General features: G+C 35.6%; 1 pseudogene across 1 annotated transcript in view; it reads right to left on the bottom strand.

The window, feature by feature from the left end:
* Positions 1-2,208: 2,208 nt before the first annotated feature.
* The window catches only part of LOC307184114 (protein lin-28 homolog A-like), a 33,522-nt pseudogene continuing 20,778 nt past the window's right edge, over positions 2,209-14,952 (bottom strand). Inside the window, exon 2 of the transcript in view lies at positions 2,209-2,898. The product of the transcript in view is annotated as a protein lin-28 homolog A-like (transcript). The remainder of the gene's footprint in view (positions 2,899-14,952) is intronic.

Consider the following 14,952-nt stretch of genomic DNA (forward strand, 5'->3'; position numbering starts at 1 on the left):
TTGCTTCTCTCCAACCTAGGATTAGAGATTAAACTAGGTTTTAATTCATCCAAAGGCAGCAGTCTGTTTGACATGAATCACATCAAGGAACGGTCATGACTCAGGAGACTGGGAACAAGGGATGGAGAGTTCTTAACTTCTTCAGGATTTTTGCACAAATCATTTAATCACAGACACCCCACAAATTAAACAGAGGTGTATGGACTATTTTGGGGGAGCATGAAGGGGGAAAGACAAAGGGGTAGGAATCTAGTTTTTAGGACATAAGATCTTGTTTGAAATAGGAAATAGGGGAAGGGAAACACAAAAGTGTGGTTTAAGACCCCTCACTTCAAGGTGAGGGGCCCCCGAGCCTATATTTCAGATCTTTTTGCCTGGTACAGAACCTTTAGTCAAAGATACTTTGGCTATTTTTCTCAATATAAAAAGTTTCTAAACAATAAAACCCCAAAAGAACATGGAGAAGACCAACACATTATATTTACACAAACTAAGCCACCTAGCAATCACCAAATCAGCTACTTGTGAAGTCCTACAAAGCCCAGACAAATATAATAACTAGAGGGGGGCAGCAATTGGGGGAGACAAGAACCCAGGATCAGACACACATCACCCAATGCGTTCTACCGCATTTGCCCCATTAAAACAAAGTGAGGTAGTTTTGCAGTGAGCTCACAGCATGTAAACGAAACCCCCTTTTCTCCTTTAGCTAATCCATGACACTAATCACTGCTGCAGCAGGGCAGGACACTGGCTCTGGGAACCACAGAGAAGCCATGGCTGATGGTCTCTCTGCAAACCAAGGAGGAAAAGCCCAGAATTGTTAAAAGTTAAGGATCTTGTCCTTGCTTCATATACACATCCCTGGGCAGCTCAAGATGGGTACAGAGGCATCGTTCTTAAAACCTATCCTTACCAAGTCACATTCTTTACAAAAACACACACATACACCCTGTTGTGCATGGTAGGCCTAGCCCAATCCAGTGATGGATGCATCTGGCATGTAAAGCAAGTCCTGTGCCCTGGGATTAGAGGTCTGGAAAAGGAATCCTTTATCACATGTACAGATGACCTTTGCTTAATTTAGCCGCCCCTTTCTGCACCTTTTACCTGGCCCAGCCTCTCCTAACCTCTCTGCACCACCTTTTCCTGATTAGACCAATTTCCAATCTTTCAGTACAAGGAGACCAAGTCATGGGGCAACCCAGCTAAATCTAGTCTCCCATGAAACACTGAAGATGGTAGAGTTTCAAGAGAACACTATGGCAGAAAAGCCAGCTCTAATTGGCAAAAATGAGGTAGCTCAATTAGGCTCTATGCTCCAAATAGTTGTTCTCTCCGGTGACATAGAAACAAAAGGTATTCCTGCTGTGCAGACCCCGAGCTGCTGCCGACTTATCCCTGAGATTGTTCACGTACCTGAGAACACAGAGCAGGAATGAGGACCTTAGATTAAAATACACAAAAATACAAAGCCAGAATACTTATATTACGGAAAAAAAGTTAAAGTGCACAAGATATGTCATTCGCACACAGCTAGTGCAGTTGGCATCCTAGAGAAAGTGGAACCCAAGGTATAGTCATCCAAGGAAGCAAATAGATAAAATTGTATTGGCCCAGAATGGGGTGGGAATGAGCCTAGAAGCAGCAGGTCTACAGTTGTTCCCATAACCACCCCTTTTGCCTATCATTACAACCCACTGCTTGGGACAGTTCTCAGCACTTTATCCCAAGAGGGGGTTATGAGGAGACAACAGGTGGAAAACCCTGCCTTACGCCTGAGATATTCCCTCCCACAGAATGTAATGGCTTGTGGGTTGGGCCCATCAATCTGGTCTCATGCTTAATCTTTTCACTCTGGCTGGGAAATATTCTTCCAAATCCTTCTTTAAGAGTAAAACAACTTCCCTATCCAGGCCACTTTCAAAAGCTGAAGATTCTGCGGGTGGAGACTCAGATAAAGCATGTAGGTAGGGTTACCCACCCAGAGCCCTCATGTGCATTTGGATAGAGCATGATTGGAGTTCCTTTGCCTCCCCCCTCCCCCCACCAGGAGGGAAGAGGAGGATGTTTTGGCCCCCGGCCTGAGATATATGGCGGTGCCAGCTGCCCCCTACCCACGCTGTCCACATGTCTCCACTCTGCTTATTGATGCCTGCTCCTCAAAACTTCCTGATCACAAAAGGATAGCCCCCCACCCACTGTGGCTCAACTCTGGGCCTCTGGGAGCATGGCAGGGCTATGGATCTCTTCTTCCTCCTCCCGAAGGTAGGCTGGCTTTCCCTGTGAGCTGGGAGCCAGCTGGACCTTCAGTGGCCACGAGGCCACCATATGGTTGTTGCTCTAGCAGAACTGGCACTTCTTGGGATGGGGTGGCTGTCTGCATCCCTTGGCATGATGGTCTAGACCTCCACAGTTGTAGCACCTGTCTCCCTTTGATCTCCTTTTCTGTATGCTCTTCCCTTTGGGCTGCCTCTCGCTCCCAATACAGAATACTCGACCAGGGCCAGTGATTCGGAGAGATTCCAGGCCCTTGTCACACCTCTTAAAGGTGAATTCCATGGCCTCACCCTCCTTTAGGCTCCGGAAGCCCTCCATGTGCAGCTTACTCTGGTGCACAAAGTCATCCACGGGCCAGGGGGCGGGGTGTTGAGCGTGACCCCAGCACGGGAGGTCATGGACAGGAAGCCGAACCCCATGCACACAGTGAACCACTTAGAGGTGTGGGCACCGTGCAGCAGCTGCGGCTCCTCCGGCGCCTCCTCAGGTGCGTTGGCGCAGCAAACCCCCAAACTGCTGGCTTGACACAGAGCCCGTGGTCTTCGGCTGAGCCCGCGGCCCTGGGGCCCCTGGTCGGGCGGCCGAGAGCCCCAGAGAAGTTGGGAGGCAAAGGGGTGGCTTGGAGAAGAGGCTGCTACATCTTCCCCAGCACAACAGAGGTGGGAGGGCTCACCCATGTAATTACTTCTGATATAGACAATTGATTCATTTTTCCAGTCTTTCAAATCTGTGAATAAAGTATCTTTGGAGAATGTTGCTGCTTGCTAATTACTTTGTACTATATATTCTGAGTTACTACAGTGTTCTTCTGCATATATAGCTTTATTATAGGTTTCCTATCTTCCCTCTGCCCCATTCCTACTAGATCATTTCTCCTTAGCTTGTTATAGATATTCTGTGCATGTAGGTCTTGTGTGTGTGCATCGCATAACTCTGTCTTTTTAGGTATACAGCAGGGGGAGTTGGTGATGGTAGTAGAGAGTTTCATGATGGAAAAAATAATCCTGCAGTCTTTGCGTTCAGTTCTTACTGTAGTTTATTTTACTGGTAATGAGGGATCAGAATTTCAAAGAGTCAGGGAAAGTAGAGCACGTTAACGGTCAGCACAATACAGGTATTCTACAGTACAAAGAACATAGCAAAAGTCGCAGAAGTTGTATAGCACAAAAACAAGAAATGAATTAGGGAATGATGGGCTGAAGTTGAGGAAGATAACTGCTTCGGGAGGCAGAGTTGTCGCATGGTCTGGGGATCTGAGGCAGAGATGTGGCAGAAGCAGGACAAAGCCAACATTGTCACAGAACCCCGGGCCAAAGCTTCAGTATGCAAATGAGCCACAGACCCTTTACAAAAGGAGCTCTCCTTTCAGGAAACCGGACAATTCTAGGATGGGTCTCACAGAGCCCAGAAGTCATAAAATTACATTCAACCTAGAAAAAATGTGGATGTCCATCAACAGGGCAAAATTTGACTAAATTACAGTGAATGGATGACTATACAGCCATACATAATAATTTGTTCCACATATGTTAGGATATATGGAGAATTATGCAGCCATAAATAGCAGTTTTTATCCGTATCTGTGGACACAAATAAATGTCTAAGATATTTTTTCCCAGTGGGACAAAGAAACAAGTTGGAAGGGTAATACTTTATACATATAATTATATATTTGTAAAAAATATATATATATGTCTGTGAAGAGTGAAGGAGAGAGAAAGAGAGAGGAGGAAGGAAAATAAATCTCAGGCCTGAAAGTAGATTTTCTTGGTGAGAAAGTAAGAGGAAGCTGGCAAATTATCATATTTGAAGTGTATGGAGACTGTTATTCAATTCCAAATTCATATTTACTTTTTTATAATTTAATAAAGATTATGTGAAAATATAAACAATCAAGTATCTTCCTGATTTTATCATTTGCTTTTAGCTTTATGCATGGTCTTTGTGACATAGAACCTTTCAATTTCTCTGCAGTAAATCTGTCAAGCTTCATTCTTTCCTAGGATTTTATGTTTTAATATGTCTTCAGATTTTTTCAATATTAGTGTTTTAAAACTGATTTTTTTTGACATAAATTGAGGGACATGCCTCAATGTTTGATGCCTTAATATTTGACTCTAAGCAATTGTATCAGAACTCTGCATTCAAGTGGCATTATAACAAATATCTTTTCATAATAATCAAACTCATTCAAACTTAAACCATACATTTCTCACTGATCATATTTTTCAAATATATGCTATTCTAGTCCATTCATGTTTCTATAATAAACCGCCATAGACTGTGTGACTTAAAGAACATTTATTTCATATAGTTCTGGAGGTTGAGAAGGGCAAGAATAAGGCACCTGCTGACTTGATGTCTGGTGAGGGCCCCCTTCCTGGTTCGTAGACAACTGTTTTCTTGCTGTGTCCTTATATGGCAGAAAGGACATAAAGTCATTAATCCCATTCATGAGGGTTCTACCCTCAAGACAATCATTTCCCAAAGGCTCCACCTCCTAACATCATCACATTAGAGATTAGAATTTCAACAGAAAATTTTTGAGGGGATACAACAGTCCATAACACGTCATAGATTTAAAAGTTCTAAAAATTATTTAAATAACCATTGAATTAAAAAATGCATACTGATTCTAGTAAGAGTATCAGAAATAATTTTATATTTAACTTATATATTCTTTTAAAACATTATTCATGTTAAGTAAATTATATGGGGTGTCTGTGTATGTATGGTGTGCATGTGCATAGGATGTGTACGTGTGTGTGTTTGTATGTACTTACATTAAAGAAAGTTAAGAACTAAGGTAGAAAATTTAACTGATTTTCTGGCTAAGGGTACATTCCCAGTGCTGATGATTTCTCACTTGGGGGATTATTAATGAATATGAAAGAGTTACCAAATTGAATCTATAATGATCTTTTATAATCTTCCATTTTAATTCTCTTCATGGAGTTGTAATTTATATTTTATTATGCATTAAAATTAATAATAGTACATTTTAGACATTTGTTACACTTGGGTTAATATAATTATGTACTCTCCCTAACAAATGCTACCCACCACATTTCTTCAACTACCATCACCCTATGAAAAATTAACTAGTGTTTTGAAAAAATAAATATGTATCTTTTTACATAGACTAAAGTTTAATTTTAAGTTACAAAACTATGCATAGTGTTCTTTCCTTGTGTTGAAAATATAATCAATATTATTAGTTCTTATTCAGATGAATTAGTTCTTCATAAGCTTTGATGGGTATATCACTTAGTAGATTAATGTAACTTCAGCCCATTACACATAATGGTGGTCAAATTAATTCACTAAAACTCTGACCACATTCTGGATAGTAAACCAAGGAAAGATTAATCAGCTTAGTACTGTGCATCACACTCCACTTAGAAGTGAATCATATGAGTGTAAATTATGCAAATTATTCCTATGTCTTTTCAAAATAGTAGCAAGTATATTGTGCAGTTTAACCATTGTAAATTCTATAATTATTAAAGTGTTTCATTACTCACCAATTCTGTTATAAAAATATCAAATGGTTACAGTAAATTGTGAAATCATGTACTTTATAACTAAAGAAAGTATACTTTTATGCATTCATAAATGAAAGCTGTTTAATTGTAACTGTAATAAATAAAGATATTGCAAATCTGTTTGGTCACATAATCCAGTAAAATAGGTTAGGAATATAATTATTTTGATAAATTTTAGGTTATTCAAAATATCATTAGGGAAGATATTATGAAATGAATCAAAAAATAAAACGATAAAACATTTTAAATTGTGTCAGACCGTATCTCTATTTATGCCTTTGATTCAAAACCAAAGTACTGACAGTTTCCACTATTTCTGATTAGTTAATTTTACTTCAGAAATATATAAATGTGACAGCCTGGAACAATGGAAAGAAAAGAACAGAGTCAAGGCCCTGTGCCCCCAGACCAAATTTGTCTCCTATTTTTTGTAAAACATTGAGCAAGTTATTTAATCAAGTGAAATATCTTTCTTAGAGTGTAAACAGAAATAGATGGATAAACTTCAAAATCTGAATAAATCGCAGAACAGTAGAGAAATGGATGAAAAACATGATTTCCCTAAAACTCTCAACAAATATCCATCAGAGAGTTAAAATGTTTTAATACTATCAACAGAAGAAAAACAAACTTTGATTTCCATATTGCCTATTGATTATTCAGTATCAAATTGTATTTTGAACATATGCTGTGTTTGTGTGACACTCGTGTTTCATTATCATCTTCCCAGTCATCCCACCCACCCAGCTAATCATGTATTCATTCATCCATTTGTAACTGGACTGTATCCTGAAATGTTCATGTTTATGTTACTCTTTTTGAACATTCATATAAATACCGTTCTACCCACATTGCCTCTAGGTGTATTATGGTTGACTTACTGAGAACGCAGAGGTAAAAGCCTTAAATACTAATAACTTGATTATCGAAAAATAGACTCTTGAAAATCAAAAATAAAATGTCATGTGATTAAAAAAATGACACATATTCTTTCTGAAAGAAAATAATGTCATCAGCTAATCCTTCAGCCCCATTGGAGATAAGATGATGAATTTGTGGACTGGGAGTTGTGAAGAGAAAGACATGAATCATGACATTAGTTTGGGCCAAGGAGCTGCAAGCAATAGGGTTTCACATGGTGATAAGGAATGAAGATTAGAGACAAAGATAGGATGCTGACCAAGATCCAACCAGCCTCAGAGAGCCCAATGGAGTTACAGTCACATATGCATACCACTAACTAACACTGGGTAAACACCTCCTGTTTCCCTTGCTGATATTTTTGAGCTATTCTTCTCTTTGGTGTGGGGAAGACCTTCTCCCAAGAGCTGGTGTCATGTTAATTAAGGATCATGCAAACAAACTACACCTGCTGCTGAGACTTGGCTAAGGCAAGCAAAACAAAACCACTTTTTTTTTTAAAAATACATTTGCCCTTTCCTACATCTTTTCAATCACCCAGGAAATGTAACATTTCAGTACAGCAGTGTTTTTAATCAATGAAGATTCTACTGAAGGGGAAAGGAAAATTCACAACATTTCTCTATCAATGAAACACATTCTTGTTGCTCTTTCAGTAAAAATACTTTCATCAACTTAATGTCCAAACCCTACAGGAACAGGGCACACAGTTATAAAAAAAAAAAGAATCTTTAGCTCATGGATATTATTGCCTGGTTAGTGGAGTAAAATATTAAACTTTAAAAATATGCAATTACTCACAATTACAAATTCTGGGAAATGTTATGAAGGATGCATATAGAGTGATATCAAATAAATATGGGATAGATCAAAAGAAACTGGCTTGGGGGCAGTACTAGAATATTCTGATTTGAGGAATGATCAGAGAGTTGGGAAGTTTTGACTTTAGGATTCTCCCATGGATTCTAGCCCAAAGGTGGGGCTATGAAATCTAGGTTTTCTAAAAAGCACCAAATTACAGTGGGGTGGCAATCCATATTAGCAAGTGAAAATAAATAATTATAAAGACAGAGTGGGACCTCAAACAAGAAGTAGTAATAAAAACTAAAAGTCAGTGGAGATAAAAAAGGTCTGGAATTTTTTTGGAAAAACTGAGTAGTTTGGAAAAACTTAATACTGGTTTAGAATTGATGCCAGTATTAAGCAGGGTGCTCCAGAGAACCAATACGATATATCTATATATGTATCTATATCTATATCTATATCTGTCAATCTATGTCTAGATCTATGCACACATATATACACATATATGTATTTATATGTGCATGTATTAAGAGATTTTTTTTTTCTTTTTTTAAGGATTGGCTCATGTGATTGTTAGGGCTGGTAAGTACAAAATTCATAAATCAGGCCAGCAATCTCAAAACTCAGGCAGGGATTGATGTTGGAGTCCTGAGTCTAAAATTAGGTAGCTTGGCAGGCTGGAAACTTGGCAGGAGCTGACATTATAGTCATGAGTCAGAATTTCTTGGGGAAAACTCAGTTTTTCCTCTTAAGGCTTTCATGTGGTTGGGTGAGGTTCACTCACATTATCAAAGGTAATCTACTTTGCTTAAAGTCAACTTGTAGATGTAGATGTTAATCCCATCTGCAAAATGCCTTCACAGCAACACTTAGTGTTTAATTAAATCACTGGGTGCTATAGCTTAGTCAAGCTGGCATATAAAATTAACCATCATATAGCATAAACGGTAAGAAGAGGAAGGTGTGGTAAGTGGTGCTTATCAAATTCAAAACAAATAGATTTTTTATTTTTCACATTTTTCCATCTCAAGTATCTAGTTCTAGTTCTGTAATGTATGTTTATATTCCCTTCAGTTATTTCCTGAAAATGCCTTTACTGCAGTCATAATGTTTTATTTTCTTTAGTCTTAGAGAACTTTCTAATTCTGTCTTATTATTTCTTAATATCTGACTGACTTTATTTCTCTTTTTCACCATAAAATTATCAAATTTTTCACAATACTTAGAAATTCTATGTACTGTATTTTTCAATATTGTAGTTAAATGTTTCAGTCATCTAATTTGAATCACTCTAAATATTGATTTAATATATTAGAGGCACATTTTCCAGAACATTATTAGTTATATAAAGTAATGTAAAAATAAAACATATGGTTCTATTTTATTCAAATTAAAAGTCATAAGAAAGCATAAACACATTAAATAAACTTAGAAACAGCTTGTATCAAGAGTAATAAATAAAAACTGGATCTTTAATACACACAAGTTATATAATATTAATTACAGGTCTTCAGACCAGATATTTTTATTTACCAAATGAGTTTAGATTAAAGGTATTTTCTTCAAAGGAACAAGAAAAGAGCCTAATTAGTTATTCCACTTAGAACTAGTACAAATGTAAAAATGTGGATTTCCTAAATATCATTTTATTGTATTATCTATTAATAAATTTGCATACTGTATTATAAAGCTTACTTATTCAGTATCACATTAACATTGGTTTTATATATATATATAACAAAGCACAGGCTGTGATCTTATCTGCATGCTTCTAGGTATGTTTCCAGAGTCACTATTCCTAACAATTGCTGCTTCCAAATTCACTTTCATATATGATTTCATGATATTATGGCCAAAACAGAGTTAAATGCCAAAAGAGTAATATAAAAATAGTAATAAACATATTTTGCAAATTTGCTTTGTTTTGAAAATAAAGCTAAGATAGCTTCATGGTATGCTATGAAGCAGGCATCATTGTTAGCACTATTTTTCAGCCAAAGAAACAGACATTTAGAATTAGTAAATAAATTTTTATGGTTAAAAGAGGTCATGTTTCAAAGCTGAAATTGAAATCAGGTAAGCATTATCCAAAACTTTAATCATAATCAAAGTTTTCATGGTACTATAATCAAACAAACAAACAAAAAATAAAATAAATAATTCTAGCCATTACATAATTTGAAAAAACTATTATCTAATCAAGTTTCAATAATTCCCTTTGTGCTAGAAATAATATATTAGCTTAAGTGAACAAATGGATTTGCAGAAAATTTGTCCTTTTGCAACCAGACTCTCAGGATGACCCTCATGATCCCTATTTTCTGATATTCATGCCTTTACGTGATCTCTTTCGAATGTCGGCAGAACACGTGACTTGCTTCTAATCAACAGAAAATGAGAATCATGTCAGGATATATATGATTATGTTTTTGCTACTAAATGATTGCATTTCATAAAATTGGAGAACCCATCTTGATGGAGTTTCTTTCTCTCTTCCTTGCTGAGTTTGAACAAGCAAGCAGCCATTTTTGGAAACCCTCTTGGCAAGTAACTGTGAGAGGCCTCTAGTCACTGAGGGAAGTCACTGCCTGACAGACAGAAAGATGATTGAGTCCTCAATTCTAAAGATGCAAAGAACTGAATTCTGCTAAAAATTTGAGTGAGTTTGAAAGTGGATCCATCCCTAGTCAGAATTCAAATGAGACTTCAACCTTATCCTACATGTTTATTGAAGTCTTGTGAGGTCCTAAGCAAAAGACCCAGATAAACCAATGCCTGACTTCTGATTCATAGAAAATTGTGAAGTAATAAATATCTATTGTAACAAGAGATAAATAATAGAGCTCCTTAGTTTTTCATTTTAGATTTCTCACTAAAAGTGACATTGGGTTGATTGTCATTCATGAAGTGTCCTTCATTGTTATTTTAAAATGCTTATAAGACACTCTTAAAGATAATCCATGCTCATGTACAGAAATATACCACAACTCTGAAAACAAAACCAAAAATATGCTATATGCTTCTAAATATAATCTTTCTTAAATATAATCATAATGACACCTGTAAACTTCAATGGCTTAAAACAATACTAATTATATGACTCATAAGTCTATGGCTGTTTTAGACATTCTCCAGAAACAGGATATGCCAGCTCCTCCCACCCCCAAATGTCAAGACAGATGATCGCACACACAGAAAAGGAGGACATAAAAAAGTTTATTACTTATATAATGAGATATTTTGGTAAGAGCAGGGCAGGAAAGGTTTCCAAGCTGGCCTAAAAATGGCTGGAGAGTGCATGGAAAGGAGACTGGCTTGGGTTTTCACAGTGGTTAGGGAGTGGCACCAGGATGTGTTTCTTGTGTGCAGCAAAGGGCTTATATGGTTTTAAATTCTGTGAGCACCACAAGAGGGAGTACACAGATATTCTTATCAGCTTTCTGAGATTTGAGACAGAAGGGAAAGAGGAAGAGATAAGGCCCCAAAGTTGTCAGCAGCCAAATATCAAACAGAGTCAGACTCATTATTACAATGATAGATTGAGTAGATTTTTCTGATTTCAGCTCTGATCCCTCATGTGTCTGTGGCTACCTGTAGGCAGCTCTGTTGACTGCTGATCTAGAACGGATGTCTGGAAATCTGAGCTCTCCTCCAGCATTTGTTCCACAGTAGAGGAAGAGACCCAAAAGGGAGACTTGAAGCACTCAGATATTGAAGGCTACGGCTTAGAACTAGAAACCTGAAACTTTGTAATATACTAACTAAAATAAATCATAAGGTCAACTTAGATTCAAAAAGTGGAGGAGACTCCTTTTCTCGATGAAAAGCATTGCAAAATCAATTTGCAAGGACATGATTACAGAGAGTAGGATAATTAAAGTCATTTTTGTAAACAATCTACTATAGAAATGGCTAGAGGAAAACATTAAACTATCCGTATTTTATTTCATGGCACGCAAATTTGAACACATTGAATTTAACTGAAACAAGGGAAAGAGTCATGATTTACACCTCACCATTCAGTCTTCTAACCAAAAAGAATAAAATTATACTAACCAGACATTTAAGTGGCCATCTTTTTGCAATGTAAGTTGATTTTCAATCACTCAGATGCTATTTCTCCCCTGAAAGTTATTGAATAATAGTAAACAATGAATAGTGACTGAGATCATTTTAAATTAACCTATTCAGAAATGGCAATTTCCAAGGAAAATAATGCAAAGCAGAGGTAGGGGATGGTGAGATTTATAGAAATATTAATTAAATTAAGAGGTAGCAGCACAAAGAGGAAGATTCCTAGGAGCAGGGTATCAAAGGATTGCATTTTCTCATGTATTTTATCAACTCAGAGAATTAGAAAATGAAGCAGTAGTATAGTGATTTTAGTAGTATCTTAATAGTGCATGTCTGGACAATGCTAAAAAGTACAAACTTAATTGGCTGCATCTAAACCTGCCCAACAATTATAGTTTAATAAAGGATCCCACTGTAATACTAGAAGTTAAATCTAAGCCAAGTTCAGGCTTCACACGCTGTCCTTTGGGAAATACAAGACTATGGCTAAGCTCACTCTATCTGAAAATTAATTGTATGATACATATCACCAGGGAACTTCTGAAAAGATATTCAAACATAAAGGAATGGGTTATTTTAGAAAAGAAAATACCATCATTTGAGATAAAAAAGAATCTTGAACATGATGATTAAATCAACCTATTAAGCAGTAACATACTTAATGGTAAATCACTAGCAGCAGTTTACTAAAAAATTGAAAATAAGACGGGAATGCCCACCACAGTTATTTAATGATGTCCTGCAAGAAGAGGAAGAACAATGGAAAAGACTGATAGATTTTGGCTAGTTGCTCTAATTAAGAGAGGATGTGACTTTCTACTTGGAAAGATTATAGGAAGCTAACGTATCATTAGAACATATACAATAAGAGTTGGACACACTACTCTGCTACAACATAAAATTATAGAAGTCAGTAACTCTCATATATTTCAACGATAATAGGATAGAAATTATATGTGTTTAAAACAAGATAGAAGCTAAAATAGAATGAATATTCCATTTCACCAAATAACCCAAATGACACGTTATTTCCTAAAAGTTTCCTAGAAGTTCATTCCATTATAAATATTCAATACTGATCAAAATATAATACACAATATGATTGAATACTTGTCTAAATTAATACTATAAATGATTCTGAGTAAGATTTCTATTTAAATGTACTCTATCACCATAAGTCTGTTTTTCAATTACATAAAGTTACTCCAAAATTTCAATACAAATCCAAAAGAAATAGTAGATGTCAAACATATTTGAAAAAATGCAGGCTAGTTTTACTATCTTATGTTTAAATACGTTATTTCTTTATAAAAGGTAAAGCAATGATGTACTAGAACAAAAAAATAAACCTATTAGATCAATGAAAATAATAGAAAACCTAGTTGTAGAGCATTTTGTTGAATACAAATGTAAGAGAATATCCACATACTCAGACATTCATACACACACAAACCTACACAAACACAAACACACACACACACACCCCTAGAGTATAACAGTACTTTAAAATGGAGGTTATTCTTGTATGTTCTATAAATAATAAATAATATTATTGTAATGGTAAGGGAATTCATAAAACTGTGTGATTCATTGAGTATACCAAGTCTTCAGATAATTTTAATATTCTTTACACTCTATTTTTCAATTTTTTTACAATGAATGGAACACACAATTTATACTCTAATTTCAGAAAAGAAACAATAAATACTTAAAAGTAATTTGAAAAGTGAATTGAAAACTTAGAAGAAAATAATCATATTTGAAATACTCAAAGTGTAATTTTATTATCAGTAAAAATATAAAACCAGAGTCTCAGTGATTTTGTGCCTGAGTTAGAAAATATGTTATGCTTGCATACTTCCTTGGTATGAAAGAGTTCAACATGTTTATCTTTTTCTTTACTTATATTCAATTCACACATATACATATCAGAGAAGGGAAAAGGAAGCTGGCAAAGTGAACCATTTCCTAGAAATTAAAATAAATATAAACGTTCTGGGAATGGAAATCTTTCCATAAATTAGTGGTTCACAAGTCTGATGCAGAATTCTTTCAGAGAGACCTCAGGTCAAATGTATTTCTAAAATAACACTAAAACATTATTTTTTGTTTTCACCAATATTCTCTCATAATTGTAGAGTGGAGCTATCTAAATGCTACATGACTTTGATGGGGTAATTGCTCTCATGACTAATGGATGTGAATGGAATTGTGTACAGTATATTCTTATGTTTCCTAGAATATTCTGAAACAGACAGTGCATAGATAGATGATACATAGGTAGAAATATATATATTTTTTTTTTCAGAGATTAATTCAATTTTTTTTCAGAGTTCATACCATACTCTTACTAGCTATGTGCAATTATAATTAGCATGATCTCTGTAATATTATTTTCCAATAATTCATCATTATTTGGAAACCCCCAATTTTTCTGCATTTATGTGGAAATACAAACAATACATAGTTTTCTTGCCTTGCAATATTTTTTTAAAATTGAGGAAACTTTTAGGTATCTGAAGCTTATTTTTTAGAATTTTAGTTAGGATATATATTTTCTTGCAGTTAAGAATAGATGTTTGGCTTAGAAAGGGAGATTAGACGACTTGGTTTCTCAACTCACATTTGTAGCATCTATGTATAAAGTTGCTGAAGAAAGATAAAATCAGAGTCCTCTCTATTAAACATAGACATGATTTGTGCTTTAAAAGTCAAATATTGTTATACCTTTACAAAAGATACATGGAAATGTCCCTGAAGCATCTTACAATTTTGAACTTATATCTTGACCCTGAGTACACATCTTTCCAAATTGCTAATATAGCTATATTGAGGTATAAATGATGTACAAAAAACAGCACAAATTTAATGTCTACAATTTGATGAATTTGATTACATTCATACACCGTGTATGTGTGTATCACAAAGATTAAGGAAATAAACATGCACATCACCTCCAAAAGTTTCCTCATGTTCCGTGTGTATGTTAAGAATACTTAACATGAAATCTACCCTCTTAACAAATTTTTAAGTGTTTGATCAAGCTACTCCACCATTTGTTAATTGCAGGCACTATGTTGTACCCCAGATGTCTAGAACTTATCCATCTTGTATAACTGTAACTTTATACCCACTGGACAGTAACTCTTATTTTCCCTTCCCCATGCCTTGGCAACCATCATTTATTTTCTGCTTCTACAAGTTTGACTATTTTAGATAACTCATGTAAGTGGAATAACGCAGTATTTGTCCTTCTGTGACTGACTTAATTCATTTAGCATAATGCTTTACAGGTAGAGCCAGGATTTTTTTTCGTTTTTAAGGCAGA

This window comes from Stenella coeruleoalba (genome assembly GCF_951394435.1).
Source record: "Stenella coeruleoalba genome assembly, chromosome: 3".
Taxonomy (NCBI): domain Eukaryota; kingdom Metazoa; phylum Chordata; class Mammalia; order Artiodactyla; family Delphinidae; genus Stenella; species Stenella coeruleoalba.